The 10,886-nt window shown below is 41.1% G+C and overlaps 1 protein-coding gene across 9 annotated transcripts in view; it reads right to left on the reverse strand.

Annotated features, from left to right (window-relative positions):
- The window catches only part of LOC109868224 (unconventional myosin-Ib), a 146,199-nt gene extending 135,542 nt beyond the window's left edge, over positions 1-10,657 (reverse strand). For 4 of the 9 annotated variants that reach the window (XM_031797469.1, XM_031797451.1, XM_031797457.1 and 1 more), the window contains exon 1: positions 10,450-10,656. The gene's annotated coding sequence lies outside the window, so the exon portion shown is untranslated. Of the gene's footprint in view, positions 1-10,449 lie in introns of all 9 variants that reach the window. The other 5 variants (XM_031797480.1, XM_031797465.1, XM_031797472.1 and 2 more) reach the window with 2 other exon arrangements.
- Positions 10,658-10,886: the final 229 nt, after the last annotated feature.

Consider the following 10,886-nt stretch of genomic DNA (forward strand, 5'->3'; position numbering starts at 1 on the left):
ATTGACTCATTACTAAGCACTTCCTCGCACAAAGCACATTGAGGGAGCTCCTCGTTAATTCTCTAAGTTTGTATGAAAGAGAGAAACTCATCGGTGAGCTCAATCATGACGATTGAGCTCAGTCAGAACTTGTTGCGAGCATGAGTCCATTTGGCGAGTGGGAATGACAAGTCAGTAGCTTACAGCGCATCATCACCTGTTGAACGACAGAGCTGCAGCGTGTGTCGCGGAGTGATCTTCAAGAAAACTCCAGAAAAGAGATCTCCCACTTGCGCAGCTGCCAAACTGAGCAGAGACCACTGCTAAGCAGAGAGCGCACTGAACAGAGACCGCAGTTGCACTTGGACAAATCAATTCATTAAATAAGTATACATTTACTCTGACACGTCACGACCCACCATTAACAGGTTGATTTTATATAACATTCCAACCTCATTTAGCATGATCTATTCAATTATGGCATAATTCTACTATTTGTATTCATTTACATCACTGTCAATGACATACTTTATTTTGAAGGCTAACCGCAAAGTCCACTATTGTGGCTAATCCTTATTGTGGCTAGCTTCACATAGACAGTGCTTATTTGATTAATGGTGGACGAACCTGTCTTATTAATTAGGGTTATTTTAGAAGGAGACGTGGAGGAGACCGTAGGAGGGCAACAACCCAGCAGCAGGACCGCTACCTCCGCCTTTGTGCAAGGAGGAGCAGGCGGAGCACTGACAGAGCCCTGCAAAATGACCTCCAGCAGGCCACAAATGTGTATGTGTCTGCTCAAACGGTCAGAAACAGACTCCATGACGGTGGTATGAGGGCCCGATGTCCACAGGTGGGGGTTGTGCTTACAGCCCAACACCGTGCAGGAGGTAGCCTGAGTGCCATTAGGTACCGAGATGAGATCTTCAGACCCCTTGTGAGACCATATGCTGGTGCGGTTGGCCCCAGTTACTACTAATGCAAGACAATGCTAGACCTCATGTGGCTGGAGTGTGTCAGCAGTTCCTGCAAGAGGAAGGCATTGATGCTATGGACTGGCCTGCCCGTTCCCCAGACCTGAATCCAATTGAGCACATCTGGGACATCATGTCTCGCTCCATCCACCACAGACTGTCCAGGAGTTGGCGGATGCTTTAGTCCAGGTCTGGGAGGAGATCCCTCAGGAGACCATCCTCCACCTCATCAGGAGCATGCCCAGGCGTTGTAGGGAGGTCATCCAGGCACGTGGAGGCCACACATACTACTGCACCTCATTTTGACTTGTTTTAAGGACATTACATCAAAGTTGGATCAGCCTGTAGTGTGGTTCTCCACTTTAATTTTGAGTGTGACTCCAATTCCATTGATAATGTGTGTGATTTCGTTGTCAGCACATTCAACTATGTAAAGAAAAAAGTATTTAATAAGAATATTTCATTCATTCAGATCTAGGATGTATTATTTTAGTGTTCCCTTAATTTTTTTGAGCAGTGTAGTTAGCTAGCTAACGATAGATACTGAAACAGATTGTCGTTTTGATATGTTTTTGGGAAAGAACATTGTTTGCATCCATGAGCAAGCTAGCTTTTTTTAAATGACCAGGCTGTAGGTGCGCGAGACAACTTTACCATCATGATAGCATACCTATCAATGAATCGTTGTGACATATTAAATACGAGTGATAGTATAATTAGTGTAAATACGGAAAAAAATGTATGAACGCGTTAAATTATGTTATGTGACGTGCAGTCATATTCAGGTCCTGATTGGTAAACAAGCTGTTCAGGAGTTTTACGGCTTGGGTGTAGCAGCTGTTTAGAAGTCTCTTGGACCTAGGCTTGGCGCTCCGGTACCGCATGCTGTGCGGTAGCAGAGAGAACAGTCTATGACTAGGGTGGCTGGAGTCTGACCATTTTTAGGGCCTTCCTCTGACACCACCTGGTATAGAGGTCTTGGATGGCAGGAAGCTTGGCCACAGTGATGTACTGGGCCGTACGCACTAAACCTCCGTAGTGCCTTGCAGTCGGAGGCCGAGCAGTTGCCACACCAGGCAGTGATGCAACCCGTCAGGATGTTCTCGATGGTGCAGCTGTAGAACTTTGAGAATCTGAGGACCCGTGCCAAATCTTTCCAGTCACTTGAGGCAGGTTTTAGGTTTTGTCATGCCCTCTTCACAACTGTCTTAGTGTGCTTGGATCATGTTATTTTGTTGGTGATGTGGAGGCAAAGGAACTTGAAGCTCTCAACCTGCTCCACTACAGCCCCGTGGATGAGAATGGGGGTGTGCTCAGTCCTCCTTTTCCTGTAGTCCACAATCATCTCATTTGTCTTGGTTACGTTGAGGGAGAGGTTGTTGTCCTTGCACCACACGGCCAGGTCTCTGAACTCCACCCTACAGGCTGTCTCGTCGTTCATCAGGCCTACCGCTATTGTGTCATCAGCAAACTTGATGTGTTGGAGTCGTGCAGTCATGAGTGAACAGAGAGTACAGGAGAGGACTGAGCACGCCTTGGTAATCCGTCTGGCCCCATGACCCCAATGTTGACCTGTTTAAAGGTCGTACTCACATCGGATGCGGAGAGTGTGATCACACAGTCATCCTGAACAACTGATGCACTCACGCATGTTTCATTGTTACTTCCCTCGAAGGGAGCATAGTGTCTTGCAAAAGTATTCACCCCATTTGGCATTTTTTTCTATTTTGTCCTCTTACAACCTGGAATAGGTTCCCCAAAGTCAATACTTTGTAAAGCCACCTTTTGCAGAAATTAAAGCTGCAAGTCTCTTGGGGAATGTCTCTAAGATTGGTACATCTAGCCAATTGGCTTTTCAGTAGGAGCGAGAGGAAAAATGACTCCCTCTGTCTTTTACGCAAGAATCACTCAGAGCCCTCAGCTGGCCACTTAAGCAATGTAGTCGTTTACGCTCATTCTTCAAAATAAAGGCCTGAAACTATGTCTAAAAGCTGTAGACACCTTAGGGAAGCCACAGAAAAAGGAATATGGTTGATATCCCTATCAATGGGCAATAGGGATGCATAGAAAGACAGGGGTTTCAAAATAAGAGTCACTTCCTGATTGGATTTTTCTCAGGATTTCACCTGCAATATCAGTTCTGTTATACTCACAGACAATATTGTTATAGTTTTTGAAACTTTAGGGTGTTTTCTATCCTAAGCTGTCAATTATATGCATTATCTAGCATCTGGTCCTGAGAAATAGGCGGTTTACTTTGGGAATGTTATTTTTCCCCTAGTTTCAAGAGCCCATAAAACGGCAGCCATTCTCTCCGGTGCCATGAGAGGAGTAGAGAGGATATCCCAACATCTGTAGCCTAGCCTCCTGTGCTGGTCTCATAATTCAAAAGCATATTTCCTGGTGGCCTATCCAAAATTCCACACTGGAGATGCAAACCAGGAACAGCAGGCATCAGGAGAGATGGAACATGAGCATTCCCAGATAGAACACGAATGTTCCATGAAGGAACAGGGAATGATCAGGGAACAAGGCCTTTAATAAATCACAGTTGAAGTCGACAATCATATAGAACTTGACGCAACATGGATCTGTCAGTGATTGCCTGGCTGCTGTCAGAGCTAGAACTCAAATGGCAAGCACTGCATCTCTCTACTCAGATAGTAGAGCTGAGCCGGTAGTGCTGCACCTCTCCATCACCCTCACAACCACCCGTCTTGAGCCAGAGCTAATACACAGTACACACACCTCAGTAGTACTCACCACAGGCAGATCAGAGCAAACACCATTCATCACCATGGCTGAGGGACTTTGCTCCTAAACAACGTGGCAACTAGCCTAGAGGGCATTGTTCTGGATACAGATGAGGGTTGAACACAACAGGATAAACTATGCAAACACTAGACAAATACAAATTTCCTTATCAAATCATTTCACCTAGCTGTGTTTCCAAATCAATAACTTTTTATCCCAATGGGTAAATTAATAGCTATTAAGACAGAAACTCCCCAATCGCCGAGGCAGGACCACAACATCCACTATAAGCATATGGGAAATTCCAAGGTAACTGTTTTTTGTTTGCATGTCAAACAAAAAAACAATGATTGCAAAGTTAAGCAAACGATACAACTACAGAAAACAGACAATTTTACAAAAACACATTTACTTGAACAGTACAAATGCAGAAGTTTGGTAACAGAAAGATGGCACAAATGGTCATCCAAACTTCTGCGTCTGAACTGTTCAAGTAAATGTGTTCATGTAAAAGGTTTTTGTTTGACATACATTTTAAAGTGAAGATTCTGAGACTCAGCCTCACTTTTACCATGAAATTGCCCATATGTCGTCTTTGTTTGTTTGATCTGTCCTACTAATAAAGTTGATCTGGTGACTTGGCTCACGAAGGCTGTGGCATACATGATGAAACCACAGAAGCCACAGTAATACAGAAAAGGGGAACTGCTTTCTGGGTGGAAGGTAGGACTTATAATACCTATGGGCTGAGGGGACCATTTCCCACTCTCTACCACACACATATATAGACTGACATAATGTAATGGTGTCCAGGGTAAATTGCTAAAATGTTAGGTGATCATAAATCTCAAATTAAGGAGCTGTAGTGACAGCAGATGTTAGAGGTCGACCGATTACCGAGCCGATACCGATTACTGGATGACCAAAAAAAGACGATACTGAATTAAATTGGACAATTTTTATATATATTTATAATAATGACAATTACGACACTGAATGAACAATGAACCCTTTTATTTTAATTAATACAATACATACAGTTGAAGTGGGAAGTGTACATACACTTAGGTTGGAGTCATTAAAACTTGTTGTTCAAACACTCCACAAATTTCTTGTTAACAAACTACCGTTTTGGCAAGTAAGTTAGGACATATACTTTGTACGTGTCACAAATAATTTTTCCAACAATTGTTAACAGGCAGATCATTTCACTTAGAATTCACTGTATCACAATTCCAGTGGGTCAGAAGTTTACAAACACTAAGTTCACTGTGCCTTTAAACAGCTTGGAAAATTACAGAAAATTATGTAATGGCTTTAGAAGCTTCAGATGGGCTAATTGACATCATTTGAGTCAATTGGAGGTGTACCTGTGGATGCATCTCAAGGTCTACTTTCAAAACTCAGTGCCTCCTTGCTTGACATCATGGGAAAATCTAAATAAATCAGCCAAGACCTCAGAAAATAAATTGTAAACCTCCACAACTCTGGTTCATCATTGGGAGCAATTTCCAAATGCCTGAAGGTACCACGTTCATCTGTACAAACAATAGTATGCGAGTATAAACACCATGGGACCACGCAGCCGTCATACCACTCAGGAGACGCATTCTGTCTCAGAGATGAATGTACTTTGGTGTGAAAAGTGCAAATCAATCCCAGAACAACAGAAAAAGGACCTTGTGAAGATGGAGGAAACAGGTACAAAAGTATCTAAAGCCACAGTAAAACAAGTCCTATATCGACATAACCTGAAAGGCCGCTCAGCAAGGAAGAAGCCACTGCTCCAAAACCACCATAAAAAAGCCAGACTACGATTTGCAACTGCACATGGGGACAAATATCGTACTTTTTGGAGAAATGTCCTCTGATCTGATGAAACAAAAATTGAACTGTTTGGCCATAATGACCATCATTACATTTGGAGGGAAAAGGGGGAGGCTTGCAAGCCGAAGAACACCATCCCAACCGTGAAGCAGAGGGGTGGCAGCATCATGTTGTGAGGGTGCTTTACTGCAGGAGGAACTGGTGCACTTCACAAAATCGATGGCATCAAGAGGGGAGGAAAATTGTGTGGATATATTGAAGCAACACGCAAATGGGTCTTCCAAATGGACAATGACCCCAAGCATACTTCCAAAGTTGTGGCAAAATGGCCTAAGGACAACAAAGTCAAGGTATTGGCGTGGCCATAAAGCCCTGACCTCAATCACATAGAAAATTTGTGTGCAAGCAAGGGGGCCTCCAAACCTGACTCAGTTATACCAGCTCTGTCAGGAGGAATGGCCAAAAATTCACCCAACTTCTTGTGGGAAGCCTACCTGAAATGTTTGACCCAAGTTAAACAATTGAAAGACAATGCTACCAAATACTAATTGAGTGTATGTAAACTTCTGACCCACTGGGAATGTGATGAAAGAAATAATAGCTGAAATAAATAACCTTTATTCTGACATTTCACATTCTTAAAATAAAGTGGTGATCCTACCTGACATAACAAAGGGAATTTTTACTAGGATTAAATGTCAGGAATTGTGAAAAACAGTTTAAATGTATTTGGCTAAGCTGTACAGTGCCTTGCGAAAGTATTCGGCCCCCTTGAACTTTGCGACCTTTGCAAGGAGGAATGGGAAAAAATGTCAGTCTCTCGATGTGCAAAACTGATAGACATACCCCAAGCGACTTACAGCTGTAATCGCAGGAAAAGGTGGCGCTACAAAGTATTAACTTAAGGGGGCTGAATAATTTTGCACGCCCAATTTTTTGGTTTTTGATTTGTTAAAAAAGTTTGAAATATCCAATAAATGTCGTTCCACTTCATGATTATGTCCCACTTGTTGTTGATTCTTCACAAAAAAAATAGTTTTATATCTTTATGTTTGAAGCCTGAAATGTGGCAAAAGGTCGCAAAGTTCAAGGGGGCCGAATACTTTCGCAAGGCACTGTATGTAAGCTTCCACTTAAACTGTAAATAAAAATCTACTTAGTGTCAAATAAATAATGTAACATGTTCAATTGGGTTTAAATAATGCAAAACCACAGTGTTACAAAATACCATTTGTATTTCATGTACCTTTGACTTTACACTTTTGTGTAAAAGGTAGTTGTGAAATTGTTCAATATTACTGCATGGTCGGAACTAGAAGCACAAGCACTTCGCTACACTCGCAACAACATCTACTAACCATGTGTATGTGACCAATAAAATGTCATTTGATTTGAATGTTCTAATAGGCACTTTAGTATTGCCAGCCTAATCTCGGGAGTTGATAGGCTTGAAGTCAAACAGCGCAATGCTTGAAGCATTGCGAAGAGCTGCTGGCAAACGCAGGAAAGTGCTGTTTGAATGAATGCTTACGAGCCTACTGCTGCCTACCACCGCTCAGTCAGACTGCTCTATCAAATCATACTTAATTATAATAAAATTGCTTTTTTACATGGCACATATTGCACTTTTACTTTCTTCAACACTTTGTTTTTGCATTATTTAAACCAAATTGAACATGTTTCATTATTTATTTGAGACTAAATTGATTTTATTGTTGTATTATATTAAGTTAAAATTAAAGTGTTCATTGTTCATTCAGTATTGTTGTAATTGCCATATATAATTAATCAGTATCGTCTTTTTTTGGTGCGCCAATAAATCGGTATTGAAAAATCATAATCGGTCGACCTCTAATTACAGCTAGCATAATGTTTACACTAAATATATAGATTTTTTTTTTTTAATCTTAAGTTCTACCACAAAATAAATAAATTATAGCCTGTTTGGAAATTACTAACAATTAAAATAGTCTACACAAGCAAAATTTACCTCAATTTCTCTTCAACTTCTGGACATTACATCTGGAACAACTGTCCACTGCAGCCATGTGCTTCAGTGTAACAATATGGTAACTAAATTAACATTCTCTTGAAAAAAAAAAGAAGTGTCTCCTCAGTGGTGGAAATGACACCACTCCCAAAGGACAGGTATATTTTGTGTAAAGAAACAAAAGGGCATACTCATAATAAATATTGATATAGATTTTATTTAATTGACTCTCTAGTACATAACATTATATAATGTGTAATATAATGTGTTATATAATGTTCTATGTTTTCTCATAGAAAAACAGAAGCTTAAAGTCTGTGTCAAGGACAAGGGCAAAAAAGTGTAATTGAGGTATAAAATGCATCTGAAAAGAAGCTAAAATATTTGATAGAGGTGTTTAAAAAAGTATGGGGTGATTCCAGTGTTAACTTAACATACAAATATTTGTTGCAGAATCACCCAGCTAGCAATTTACCTTGGCTCATTGCAACCAAAAGGTCCTTTTGACACTGCACTCACGTACTCAACAGGGGTTCAGCCTGCCACGCAGTTTCCTCATGGATTGCAATGTAATCGGCCATAATCGACATCCAAAAAGGCTGATTACCGATTGCTATGAAAACTTGAAATCGTCCCTAATTATAAAAATCGGTCAACCTCTAGTTGTTATGACAGTGTGTATTTGGATGTCATATTACTTTGGGTCTTTTGGCAATGAATAGCTGAGTCGGCGATAGCAAATATCCTTCATCTTATCATGTCTATTTTTATTTCACCTTTATTTAACCAGGTAGGCTAGTTGAGAACAAGTTCTCATTTACAACTGCAACCTGGCCAAGATAAAGCATAGCCGTGTGAACAGACAACACAGAGTTACACATGGAGTAAACAATAAAGTCAATAACAGTGGAAAGAAAAAAAAAGAAGAGTATATTACAATTTTGCAGATTAACACTGGAGTGATAAATGATCAGATGGTAATGTGCAGGTAGAGATACTGGTGTGCAAAAGAGCAGAAAATTAAATAAATAAAAACAGTATGGGGATGAGGTAGGTCAATTGGGTGGGCTATTTACCGATGGACTATGTACAGCTGCAGCGATCGGTTAGCTGCTCAGATAGCTGATGTTTAAAGTTGGTGAGGGAGATAAAAGTCTCCAACTTCAATGATTTTTGCAATTCGTTCCAGTCACAGGCAGCAGAGAACTGGAAGGAAAGGCGGCCAAATGAGGTGTTGGCTTTAGGGATGATCAGTGAAATAGACATGCTGGAGCGCGTGCTACGGGTGGGTGTTGCCATCGTGACCAGTGAACTGAGATAAGGCGGAGCTTTACCTAGCATGGACTTGTAGATGACCTGGAGCCAGTGGGTCTGGCAACGAATAACATATACAAGACCTTTATAACAGTCACCTGGGTTCAACTACTTCATCCGAACCAGTATCTTTCATAGCAGAACTTCAAACATACAGTAGCTACTGATATTCAAGGGTAGAAACTAGAATCGTTGTGTGGACTTTCCCTTACTGTTGTTAGGCAACTTGTGACACAGAAGACCCTATGCCATAAACATAAAAAGTGGAGTGCTGAAACAAAGCATCGCACAATTCTCCTTTGTATGAAGGAAGCACAGCGACAACATATTGCGTTAGTCAGGTCCCAGACAAAAACACAGACAGCATGAGACCCAGACCCTGGCTGCAACTGAAGCTTCATTAAAAATGCAGACCTAACCCAATTCTGGTTTATGTTTTTGGGACCTTGCCTTCTGCAAAGCATTAGTTTTCCATGCTTCAAAATTCCAAGTTCCTATAGAGTGCAAGCCTGGCCCTGGATCCCAAAGGGAATTCCGGCAGGAGGAAAAGCTGAGAGACTTCCCAGAAATTCTCCTGTCTTGTTTCTCAGAGAACAACTGGGGCTTTTTAGGCTTTAAAGTAGATGCTGTGTAGGCTAGTAAAACACTTCAATCTCCATTACAAATCTGTGTGTGAGTGTATTGCATTCCGGGATATTTCAAAGGGGATGCAATGTAAGTACATTATTCTGGCGTGAAATCACATTCTTATGCATAGTGGACTGAAGTGTGGAGCAGCGTAAGGGCAGTAACATTGATAGCCTAGTCTAGTGAATACATGAAATCTCCTTAAGACATCTGCTTTGTTTTTAGAGTTGCAGAGTTATTTTTTTTCCACCCTTGTCCTAAAACTTTCAATGTATATATCGCACTCTTGTTGTTGTGTTCGAGAGTACTGACCACAGATGTTTGAAATCACTAGAGTGCATTCTTAATTAACAATACAAAATCGCCACAGATTTGGACAAGGTGAGACGAGTAACAAAAGTAGACCCACACGCTCCCGTTAGTAGCCTACCCACTTCTCTTTTCCCCCTCACACGAAAAAGAACAAGAGCTCAGGAATGGTCGAAACGATTGAGTGAAAAGTACAAAACCATCACACATACAAGCTACACGTAGCCTATTCAAAGACAAACAAATGCAAGGATGCTTGAAACATTTAAGGGGATAGTTTAACGCTAAATAAAGATATCACGTGGCATTAAAATTCCACAAGTAATACAACTCAATTTAAGAAATTACAGAATATGCTAGTGCTATGTGAAGATCTTGAACATAAAAGCTCATGAGACTGGTGGCATTAGTGTAGGCTAAAGAACGAACGGGTTGTATGGCCATGTATATGAATGGGCAAATAGCCTACTGATTAGACACATTTTGGAAAGGAGAATTCTAGCTATAAAAAAAAGTCAGATTATGGAACCAACGCTGAATTGTCAATTACAAAGTAACACCAACAAGTGATAGGCTTGCAAAAAGTTGCAAACAATGGCTAGGCTAGAACTTCTTGTGTTAGGCTACTCAAGAAGACAATGTGGAAAATGTTGAGAATAAAACTATTCTACTTGCCTCCGAATTGGAAATGTTGTCCCCTAAATACACTCTGGAGGACAATATAGAATCCCGGAGATATCTCTTCAGATGAAAAAAGTTTCCTCTATCCCTGAATTCTGCACGCGTGTCTCATCCGGCTATGAGGACTTCCACTGGAGCACTAACCGATAGGGACTACGGGCAAAGGGAGTGGCTTGATGCACACGTGCTGCTACGCGCCCCTCAATCACTTTAGGTGAGATTTTAAGGGAGAGAAAAAATGCCTCAACTCTTCACAACGTAGTCTGAGTCTCAGCATCATCATAACTATCATAACTCATTGCCAGGATGAGATGAAGGCATTTGACAGTGCAATATCGCCCTCTTGTGACAAAACAAACAAACAAAAACTGTGGGGAGACGAAATTGGGTAGCGCGTCATCAGTTCCTCTTATGTTAGTCATTGCAAACCT

Source organism: Oncorhynchus kisutch, linkage group LG2 (assembly GCF_002021735.2).
Source record: "Oncorhynchus kisutch isolate 150728-3 linkage group LG2, Okis_V2, whole genome shotgun sequence".
Taxonomy (NCBI): domain Eukaryota; kingdom Metazoa; phylum Chordata; class Actinopteri; order Salmoniformes; family Salmonidae; genus Oncorhynchus; species Oncorhynchus kisutch.